This window comes from Abramis brama (assembly GCF_963993115.1).
Source record: "Abramis brama genome assembly, chromosome: 3".
In the NCBI taxonomy this organism is placed as follows: domain Eukaryota; kingdom Metazoa; phylum Chordata; class Actinopteri; order Cypriniformes; family Leuciscidae; genus Abramis; species Abramis brama.
The window spans coordinates 24,197,883-24,210,095 of NC_139965.1; the positions used below are offsets into that span (position 1 = coordinate 24,197,883).

General features: G+C 37.5%; 1 protein-coding gene across 2 annotated transcripts in view; it reads left to right on the plus strand.

Annotated features, from left to right (window-relative positions):
• The first annotated feature begins 219 nt into the window (after positions 1-219).
• dok4 (docking protein 4) overlaps positions 220-12,213 on the plus strand; it is a 39,511-nt gene continuing 27,517 nt past the window's right edge. The window contains exon 1 of one of the 2 annotated variants that reach the window (XM_084109345.1): positions 220-532. The gene's annotated coding sequence lies outside the window, so the exon portion shown is untranslated. The remainder of the gene's footprint in view (positions 533-12,213) is intronic. The other variant, XM_084109346.1, reaches the window with a different exon arrangement.

The following is a 12,213-nucleotide window of genomic DNA, read 5'->3' on the forward strand; positions in this document are numbered from 1 at the left end:
AATAAATCCTTTAAAATATATTTTGCCCTTTGTTAGGCCTATGTTAGCTAATGCATTAACTAATGAGAACAAATTAGACTTCATTGTAAAGTGTTACCAAATTATGAAATGTTTCTTGATGGAGACAACTAGTGACAAAGAATAAATAAATAAATAAATAACAGCAAACCCATTCGTTATTTTGTGTGCGCTCTTCTTCAACACACTACGGTAAAGGGTGGACTTTTGTTGTCTGCGAGCTGGAGACAGACAGCTGAGAGTGAAACAGCCGTGTGTGTGTGTGTTTAGAGCTTGAGATTCAGACGCGCTGTACAGCGTCTCGTCCCGAAACCCTAGACGACAACCAAGAAGAGTCACTTGGAATACTGTCCGCAGGTCTAATGTCCGAACACATTTCTTTTCTAAGAAAACTTGCGTTTGTCTTTTTTTTTTTCTTCTTCTGTTAGGGCACAAGCAAAAACATCGCATTTTCACATTTTAAAAGCAGCTGTCTTCTGGGAAGGGGCCGCACCTTCAGCTGAACATCATCCAGGTAGGTTTATGAAAGTTCATGTGCTGTATCGAAGCCGAGATCATTGCTTCAGTCACACTAACACAATACTAGAGAAAGAAAGGGGTAATTTGGAATGGTGTTGTTTGAATTTGCAATTTTTTTATCTGCAAATTGCTTTTTGAATCATGTCCATCACTACATCTTTACTCCTTTGATCAACTTTTTGTGCAACAGCATCCCATTTTTTTTTATGCTGCGTTTGTCTGATGTGAGTGTGTTTGAAATGAAGCATATAGTTTAGTTGAGAAGTGCATCTTCAGACCCAGGATAGCTAATTAACCTGCAGGTCCATTCAACTGCTCATATGATCTTGCTTTTTATGTGATTATGCCCAGGTCTTTAAATGGCAATTCTGTGTTTGTGTTATGCACTGCCTTTGTTGTTATTGATATTTTTAATATATTACTAGTTTTTTAATTTATTTTTATTGCATGGCTCTAGAATACTTAATTCTGATTTGTCAATGAGCGGTCAAATATGTAATCTATATTTTATATGCCCTACCACTTAGGAGGCGGTTAAGAGTCCCATTGTTTATAGTTAATCTGTACAAAAAAGTCTTTCATACCAGTATCAATTAATATTTTTAATTGTAAGATTTATTAATGTTAAATAATAACTGGTAATTATCTGCTGTAGGCTACTAATTTTTATGTGTTGTATTCCACTCTGTGTGCTGTCATTTGTCCAAGACAAATTTAAGTAGACTAACCGATTATTTCACCCTTACCTACGACAACACACTATCATTACTTTCATGTCACAATGTCACTCCGCAGTCTCTTTTCATTATAACAAAAGTTAGAATAGTTAACTAATGTCAAAAACAGTTTCTACGACTATGTGCTATAATAAAAATGGCCTCAGAGGACATTATTAATATTTTTTTATATATATATATGCTGCACATAAAACTTTTGAGAGATAAATTAGCGTAGAAGTCCAGATGTAAAAGAAAACAAGGCATCATCTTGGCTGGGATAACAACAAACCGATTAGAGAAGAGCCAGAAGAAAGAAAACCTAAAATATTCTGGCTAACTATATGAAAAGTAACTTCAATTAAAGATTAATAATATGTAAATTGCAATATTGTTGAAGTGCTGGTGTTCATGACTGATTGTTTTCTACGTGGCAATGGGCCATTTTTCTTGACAAGCCAATAAAAGGCATTCATTCATTATTTTCCAGGGTCATCATCAGGCAGCACTACTTGACTCACTCGATCATGGCTACATCAGCATCCGAATTCATCAGCATCCTTGCTGGCATAGTGCACCTAACCACCACATACTATGTAGGAATTTGTGGACGGATGATTTCAGACACAGCTTATATCTCTAAATCTAATGATTTATATTTTGGGTTTTATAGGCGTGTGCGGGGTTGGCTCAGCTGACTCATCTGGTGCCTAAAAAGCTGTCTAGGTAGACAGAACAGTAGATTTTGAGATGCAACTAGAGGTAAAAAAAGAGCTCTGTTCCTGGATATGTTCCCATTTACTGTCCTTATTGTCCATATTTTCACACGAATGTCTAAGTATGGAAAATAATTGCCTTGCACCTTGTCTTCTGGGCAATTAATTAAATTGAAACAGTGTCTTTTGAATGTGCTGCATGCTGATAAAGGACAACGTTTAATCTGAGCCTTATCTCTCTGAGCATAACCAGCTTCACTAAAGCTCATAATAAATTAGTCTGCAAATCCTCCTTGGCTGTAGAGAACATAGAAAGTAAAAAAAAAAATAAAAAAAATAAAAAAAATCATCTTATCGGTCAATGTGATAGCTTATTACCATGACGGTGTTATCACAGGTAAACTGCTTTCGAGCACAATAAAGATTGCGGTGGATAAACACTTATTAACCTATAACCCCTTTAAACTAAACATGACTCTGCTGATTTAATGCTTGGTAGTGTTTGAATGAAGCCCATTAGTTAAATGTCAGTCTTGTCACTTGAGTCAACTGAAGAGGTTACACTTCTTTTGGATTTTTGTTTGCAGTATTTTTGGTATAACATTTTTGCATCAGAAGCATTAATAGGCTATAATCATATTTAGAAAAGACATTAGCAAGTAAGCAAACCATGTTTGCATGAGACAGCAAGTATTGGAATTAGCACTTCATCTCAGTGAATGAGGTCTGGCAAAACCTCATAACAAATGTCAAGCGCAAAACAGTTTGTCTTCCATCCTTTTCTCTCTGCTTTCTTAATTTTAGTCTCGTTCACATCTAAAAAGCTGTAACGTTGAATTTGACCACTGAGGGGGTGGATGTTTCCCTAAGTGAGTCTAGGCTCTTGTCCTGCTGACCTTGGGTTTCTCCAGTATAATCCAACTCATGTAATTAAACGCAATACGATTAGTGGGCAGAATGGGCACTGTTGGTGTGGAGGTGCGTAGTACACAATGTATATGTGGCATAATTTAATACTTTTGTGTGGGTTTGCTTCTTTGGTAATGGGAGTGTGCTTGCATATGTGTGAATAATTGAGACACAAATGGATGGATTTCAATGAATTCGTTCACTAAAGGCATCAATACACATGCCACGACTGGAGAGATCGGTGCCATCCAAGAGAGCATGCTATATGACCTGACCAGTAGCTGCTAAAAAAAAAACATAACAGAACAAGATTCCAGTCAAGAGAGATGAATAGCCTTATAAGTACTGGCAGTCCATTTCCATTGGCTTTGTAATGGGGTCTATTACAATGCTCTTTACATACTATTAAACCTTTATGTGGGCTTTTTGGTAGAGTGGATAGTCACCTGAGTCATAGATGTTATCCAAACAGCTGTCCTGGTGTGTGTGTGCGTGCACTTCTGCATTTTGTCTGAAGGTTGCAGCTGACAGCGGAGCAGTGTGGGAGTCGGCTGGTTTTGGTCGGCTGGCTCACAGTCAGAAAGAGAGAGAGAGAGAGAGAGATGAACACTCTGTAATTAGCACCCGCGGCAGCATGCTGCATTCCACCTCTGTAAATTACAGAGTGGCCTGCCTGCACTGCCAGACCCAGCAAACCTGCCTGTGTGAGTCTATCCAGACCCCCCTCTTCCCCTCCCTCGGCCTCACGCACATGCAAAACTACAGCTATACCTGCTAGCAGCAGACTTTGCCTTCTCTTCCAGTTCACTTCCACTGTGTTTGTTTCTGCGCTGCAGTAATTGGCGGTGGTGGAGGCTCCCGTCTCTCCGGGGCACGGCCTGCATTGATTTGTTTGGATTTCTGTTCCCCTCCCCAGAGCTTTGGCATACATATGCGCCACAGACTCCCTACACTGCTGTTTGTCATGTCTGAGCGGCATATTTAAAGAGTTTGGTGTTGTTTATCGAAGTGCACGTACTCTGAAATGCATGGCATTTCCATAACACAAGGGATTTCAACATTATGTTTTTTTAAATTAAGAATTGAAGCTTTTGGGTTTTGAAAATATGCTTTGTTTTGAGGGTTTAACAGGGTTAAAGGTGTCAAAATATGCTTTGAGACTGCAAAGGGGTCTTTATTCAGAGTTTATGAGTGGGTTTCGACAGGGGGGGACGAGCCCACCCCCAATAATCATATATGGCTAAATTGTACCTACCAGTGGTTACTATGCTGCACTCCATTACACACTGCTGTGTTTGTTGTTATGATCATAGATATACATAGAGCCTTATTAGCAGCAACTTTTTCTATGGGCCACCATACATAAGCTATCCACCATATTGGAATGATCAATGTTAGTCTGTGAGCACTTCAGACAAAGTTAACACATGTACGAATATCTGTATTTTCAGCAGATGATTTTAATAGGATTTAGTTTATCATCAATGTTAGATTATAATTCTGCACGTGCTTAATATATTGGTTAAAGCTCTTTATAAATATTAATACATTTAAAGGAGCTGTATGTAAGAAATGTATTTCAATTAATCATAAAATGGCCCTGATATGTCACTAGACATTAAGAAATCATGTTTATTTCAAATACTTATAACACTGACAACAGTAGTACGGCCAGGATATTGTCATTTAAAAAGTGAAGTTGCAGCCTTCAACTGATGTTGATGTTGTCATCTTGTGTTTTGGCCTGATGCTCCACCCTCCACCTATCTACCAATCACAAAGTCAGTAGTGTTTCGGCATCCGGGTTGCCAGCTCTGCTCTAGTTACCCCGCCTTCTAGTTTAGTCAAAGAAGGCGGGATATACTGTTCACTCAAGCTGAGCAGAAATACCAATCATCTTATCGGTCATCTTACCAGAAAGTGTGCGTGGTAAGATGTAAGCAGCTAAACATTTCATGTTTGACAACTGTTTTACAATAAAAATGGGAAACGACCAATGGTAGTATTCAGTGATGCAAACTACTACTTTTTTTGCCAAATTTCGGTATTTCATGTAATTCATAATTTAATTAATTCAACAAATAAATGTTTCTACATAGGCATTCAGTTAAGAGCGAATGTGTTCATAGGTGTTTGTGAGAACATATCTGAGGCTAAGAGCTGTGTGTTTGTGAGGGTGGGTGTGTGCGTAACGATCATGTGTAGTCTGTGCTGATGGATGGGACCGAGTAAATGGCTGTGACCCTGACAGAGGTGAGGGAGCTGAGGGACCAAATGAGCTTTGTGACATTGTATGTGTGTTTGGGTGTGTGTGTGTGTGTGTGAGAGAGAGAGAGATAAAGTGTAGGTTTGTGATTTTGTGCCTATACAGCACACCATATAGGACAAGTGGCCTCTCTTCCCCTCTCCTTCTGTCTTGTGCCATTTGCTGATTTGATCTTGATAGATTGATAATACTTTTTTTCCAAATTTCACCATTCAACTAACACGCAGACAGTGTATCTATACATCCAATGGTATGTCCATCTGTACAATATATATGTAGTGGTTGTCTATACGTCCAGCTGAATATATTGTATGTCTGTATATCCAGGTTGAATATTGTGCTTCTATAGTGCATGTCTAAGCCTATACTGTATGTTCCAGCTGAATATAGTGCTTCAATAAAGCTTTCATAATGTTATTTCTCAACGGTCTCATCAGCTGACTCTGCTGTAAGAGGATTTGCCGAACAGCAGTTTCCTGTTTATGTCAGTGCTTCCTGTGTTGAAAGTTATATTGTCACTGGGTTAGTTAATGTAAAGGACCAGCTAATTATAAACAGTGATGCTTTAAAATGTCATCAACGTCTACCAAATTATAATGCTCTTTCCAGGGTACAACACCTCTGATGGCATTTTCTTATAAAACTTTACCTTCATTCATGGCCATTTCAAACTCATCACCGTGATACTATTGTGTGTTCTGAGTGGTAACCAGTACTGGCACTTCTATATTTTAATCTGTAGCATACGTACCCTCACTTTTTCCCGCATACCGGCACTTCTGTGCAATAGTTATAGTGATATTTGCCTTAGCAAGGACTACTAATTATAATGTAAAGCATATGCATACAATGAATAAAGTGTGCTGATCTTCCAGTAATGTTTTACCACTGCTGCACCAGTCCATGACCCGAGCACTCCCTGTGCTCGAGCTGACATTGAGAGGGGAAGGCTCTACATTATAAGTTCAGCTCTTCTGCCGCTGAGAAGACCCCCTGAGAGCCTCACAGCAGTTAGGAGACATCAGACAACATCCATAATTTATGACAGAGATAGAGATGCGGCTTGCGGCTTGTTTTTGTGTCTAAGTTGCGCCCTCGTGCACTCCCTCTGTAACAAATGAATAGTGAACGCATTTCCTGCTGTCTTTCCCTCTGTATCTTTCTCTCTCTTTCCCCTAATGCTCAGCTGTTATGCTGCATCTCATAAATCAACTGGGAAGTTATGAGAAGGGAATTTGACATTAGGCCCTCTTTTCTTCAGAGTTTTTAACTTTATGTAACTAAAGTAATAATGGGTCACGGTAGAACTCTAGCAACAGGTTGGGGAATCGTTTATGGTTTTGTCGCTTTTTTCATGTCATCTGGGCTGGGAGTCTGTTATATTTTATCTTTTTTTTTCTTGATCTCTTTTTTTTTTGTCTGGTTCTCCATCTTGTAGCTAAACATAAGCTTTTTTTGTTGTTGCCAGAGTGCAATTCCCTCTCATTTTCTGTTAAGCTTCTTTGACACAACACGTATTGTGAAAAGTGCTGTACAAATAAAAGCAGGCTTGACAATAAACTGTCAGAGCTTACTTATAAAAGTCTACTGTTGAATTTTATTTGAGCACAGTAAAATAATCCTAAAATATGCTTTACTTTTTAGCACAAGTTTCATTTCAGTCACCTTGTTATATGTATAATTGTTTTTATTTTACATATAATTATGTTTAAATATATATTCTTCAATCTGTACATTATGCTTCTTTAGATTCTACCAGTTAGCCCATATTACTAATTTGATTCAAAATGTTTAATGTAAATTTAGCAATGTAAATGACTGAATGTAAAGACATTCTTTCACATTGCTTGCTTATTAAAATAACTAAATGAACAGATTTATTTTTCTTGATTATATGCACAAAAATAAAAATTCAATGTAATTAATTGAAATATTTCCTGAATTTTTTATATTAAAAAATCCATTAAAAAAATAAAAATTCAGGGCAGTGTTGAATCAGAGTTTTGAATTGATTAATTGAAAAAGACCATTTGAACATATATGCCATTTTCTACCTAATTTTAAATCTGAGACACTCGTATATGCAAGTCACAGGGCAAGATTTTTAGGAAACCTGATGACCAAAAAATTTGCCCTCAATTTCCACAAAGTGTCTTAATTTTATACACATTTTTCCCAATTTGTATATGACAGCTGCAGGTTCAGATAAGGCTAGAGCTGAGGTGTTGTTATCAGCTGCTGTGAAGTAGATGCATTTGAAGCCTGCATTACAAAGCTAAATGATGAGCATGTAAATGTCTCAGAAACGGTCTCCTCTTCTCTTTCTCTCATGCATCTTTCCCTCATTTCTCCGACACACTGATTTATAACAAATTGTACGTTTTTCTGTACAAGGCGTGCCTGTCACTTCAGCCTGCCATGAGAGAGACTCTTCAAAGCCAGAAAGCTCCAGAATGCTGACGTGAACAATCTCCCAAACTCTGACATCCTCCCTCAGCCCCTGTTTCTGTATCTCTCGATCTGTCTGTCTCATTTCTGCTTCCTTCATCTTCTCCATCTCTTTCTCTGTTCGCCCTCAGTCATGCAAGGCTGTCAGGGCACATCTGTGTGAGACAGAGAGCGAATAAGAACGACAGACAAAAACTCTGTTTGAGTAAGAGAGAGATTCTTGGAAACCGTGACTAATTTGTTGCCAAACTCATCAGAGCTACCTGAAAAAGAAAGTTTAGTTTAAGGTCTCATTCACACTATTAACTAGTTGCTAATTAGCATGCATATTACTAGGATATTGGCTGTTTATTAGCACTTATAATGCACTTATTAATGCCTTATTCTGCATGACCATATTCTACCCAGTTCCTAAACTTAACAACTACCTCACTAACTATTAATAAGCAGTAATTAGGAGTTTATTGGGGGCAATAGTTTATAGTTAGTTAATATTGAGAATTGGTCCCTAATCTAAAGTGTGACCAAAAACAGATTAGGAGAACATTCAGCAACCATTACTTACATTCATTAAACTATTAACAAAAAAGTAATAGTTCCAATACTACGTTTTTTTCTTGTTTTGTTTGGAGTATATCATTAGCATACCATTGTAAAAATACCATGGAGTAGTAATGCACCAAAATGTAAATTACTGGGCAAAATTATACATTTTACTTCATTTATAATTGTATTATTTTACATTTTTTATACTTTTATAATGTTTAGAATTACTAAACAAATTCTAGATATTATAATATTTTTTCAGCGATTATGCTTGTTCTTTCTTCAAGTGGCATTATTGGGTAAAATATTGCATAATAGATGCAAATTTTTGCCTATAAAGAGTTACCATGGTATACCTATCTTATTCCATTACAGTTTTGCGGTTTTGACAGAACTTTTTTTGTAATGGAAAAGAGGCACTAAAAACCCCAATTATGTATTATCGTCTTTTAAATGTTTTTTTTTTGTCATCATTGTCCGTGTGTGTGCATGTGCAATTAAGTCATAATCTTTTATTATTATTCTTGTATAATGTTGTGCTATTTATAAACATATGTTTTTGATTTCCAACAATAAAAACTCTTCATTCATAAAAGAAAGATATCATAAAAAAAACAAGTTGACATACTTTGGCAGTTCCTAGTTTGGCAGCGGCTGAACATGTTGCAGTGGTGCCAAGAACCTCAGAAAAAAAGTTTGAAACTTGACTGTAGAAATGCACCGAGGGAAAAGTTGTTATATTGAGGTGTCTTTCAAGGCGTTTGGCTGATGCTCTGTGAGAGTGAAACCAGCCGTTGACTCATCAGCAGCTTCTCTGCAGTCTCACAAAGTGCCCTACAAACCTCTGCCTTCGCTCATCCTCCCCGTAGAGCCGACATAAGGATAACTCTTCCATTAGGCTTAGTTAACTAAAAATGTCCCTTGGAATTTGCTATCTGAGCTGGCCTGCCTCAGTATTCTTGACTTATTCGTAGCTTGATCATAAATACATGACTGGTAGAGGCATGTACTTTGTGTACAAGGCAATTTTAATGAAAGGACTCAGAATAAATCTAGACTGAGTTGTGTCTCAACTGTCAAAGCAAAATGCTCACAGAGATGAGAAAAAGAAGCGACAGAGAGACTTCAGACAGACTACCTTAGCTCCACATTGGCAGCTCCACGAAGCCAATGACCTAGCCAAATGCCTGCTTTGTGTGACAACAATGATGGGGATTTGGATTCATCTGAAATATGCTTTCTCTCTCTCTCTCTTTCTCGCTGTCACCTCTTTGTTCATTCATCTCATGCTGTTTGTGCGATGACGTGATAAATTCTAGGCTGTCATAACACCTTCATTTGCCCCTTCATTAGTTCTTTCCAATGAGAATAGGCTAAACAGAACGAAGCGGAGATGGTTTCTGTCAAAATTGGTTTCTTTGTGTCAGAAGTGCAGTCATGAGATCGAGATTAAGAAAAAGGGCAAAGATAAAGCCATGGCTAACAAATGAAAACCAAGGGTTGTAAATATTGTGTAGAATTGTTCTCTTTTTCCATGTATAATGACATTTTCTTGAATTGTAGTAGGCCCAGGTACATTTGAGCCTAAATAACTTGCGATAATCTGTTACTTGCTGTTCAATTACAGGCGGTTCATATATTAATGTTCTTATACTGTATAGTAAACTCTTCCTACATTTCCGATGCCTCAAAACACTCTAGAGCTGCACAATTTAATAAACAGGTATAAAAAGGAAAACAGGTATAAACATTTCCGGTTTGCATTACCGTATGCATCTGCAGCGGTAGGTGATCTCTGAGGTAACTTATTTTGCGCTTTTTTTAGAATACAATTCTTATTTCTGTTTTAATTAAAATGTCACAAATGCTTAAGTATCAGAATTTTTTTTTTTTATAAAAGTCCAAAGTTTTATGGAAGTCCGTTTGGCAATACGATGTACATCTGAAATGGATAGAATGGGTAGCTCCTGTAAACACCGGCTATAAAAGGTCGCCATTCCTACGCTGTGTTTACATCAGTAGCTGACGACCGGAAGTAGTTATATCTGTTTTGTAGAACCCGGAAGTATGTTGCGCATAACCCCTATTGAAATTACAATCTTGATTCAAGCACCCACACAATCCTATTCTTAGTTGACATCAATTCAGCTATGTCTTAACCTTTTACAAGTGCGATCACAGCGAACATTCAAATCTGTGTTGATGCTGCCGCTGACCCAGAGAGAGCAGTCGTCATGTATTGGTATGAAACAGCTTCACAAACAGTCTTTTCAACCACATTATTTATTTCTTTATTTGTTTATGTCCCCGAAGGGCAATTGGTTTTACAGCAAGACCAGCATACAAAAGAAGACAATTTCCAATACATTAAAAATTACATAATAAACTACACAAGACAACGACAGGCCCAAACAACAACCTACTTCCACCTACTCCCCCCATGCCCAAATTTAACAGAGAAATAGAGGTAGGAATAAATGAATGTTTGTACCTGTTACTCCTAACAGAGGGAAATCTTAACCGAGATCCCGAGGATAAAAACTGAAACTCAGAGTAGAGAGGATGGGAACTAACCATTAAGATGGATTGGGCTTTTCTACTGTAACTACCTGGCGATTAAACAGGATGGGTGACTCTGCTGAATTCCTAAAATCTTACTACTAGTATTAACTATTTTTGCCAAAGCAGTTCTTTGCCTTCACCCTAAGACTGCCATACCAGCATAACAGCGAATGTTAAAACGGACTCAGTATAAGATTTGTAAAATAAAATCATCAAGGACCGATCAACATTAAAATTCTCTCTGTAGACGTTGCTGGCCCTTTTTACAAATCGTCTCCATATTGACATTAAAATTCAGCTTATCAATCACACATCCCAAATACTTATATTATTCAACAACCTCAACCTCCTGCTCTTTAATAGTTGTTCTGGATTTCTGGATCCAAATTTTATAATAAATCTATTGTCATGCCTGCTCCTGCAATCATCAGTGTATAAAATATACAGGATTGGAGAAAGGGCACAATCCCGAGGGGACCCTGTGGATGAATACAACACCTCTGACAAACACCCATTCACCCTTACTCTCTGAATTCAATCAGTTAAAAAGTCAAGGGTCCAACCAACGATAGTAAAATTAAAACCAAAGCTCAAAAGCTTCTCTACTAAAATGTGAGGTTGTATCATATTAAAAGCGGATCAACAAATAAAATTCTAGCATGAGTCTTGCTTCCTTCTAAGTACAAAATTGGTACAAAACTCCACGCCTGGGCCCATAAGCAAACTGAAGAGGGTCAAGGGAATCTTGTACCTTTGTAAGAAGCTCTTTTTTCTGCAATCTTTCAAAACTCTTCATTACTAAGGAAGTCAGAGCAACAGGCCTAAAATCATTTAGTGCTACTGGATGATTGGACTGGAATCTTCAGTCCAGCTCAGTATTTGTCTGTTACAATAATTCAAATGATCACAGAAGTACTGGGATACAAGTTTATATAGGAGTAAAACACCTTTTGAAAGTACTTTGAAGCTGCAAAAAAAATTTTTTATCATTACATCATTCCACCAGTAGGTGGGGAGGAGTGACTGGGTCCTACTTTATATTAAGTGTTTTGTTTAGTTGTCTATTCAGAATTGTGGGGGAGTCCTAAGAATTCAGAATTCAGAATCCAGAATCGTGCAGCTCTCAAACACACACACAAACCTGTGTAAACACCTCAATGTTTGTTTTTACTGTGGCACCAGGAAAAAGTTTGCTGTGGTGTGGCAGCAATTTGTAAAACGAAACAGGAAAAAAAATGATGTTTTGAGCTGGAAATATTAAATGGCCAAACAAGATCTCGCATTTCTTTCTTGCACAACACAGTGACTGCTTTTACACTTTCTCATCCCTTTCTCACTATTTATATGTAATGTCTATACACTGGAGTGCTGTTAAGGAGAGTAGGAGGACCGGGATAGGCCTGGATGTTATTGAAACGTCTCTTTGCTCTGCAGAATTAAAAATGTTTAAATGTGTTTAATGGTTCACAGGCAGCCCTATAAAGTTAAAAACCAATAAATGTCTCTCAGATGA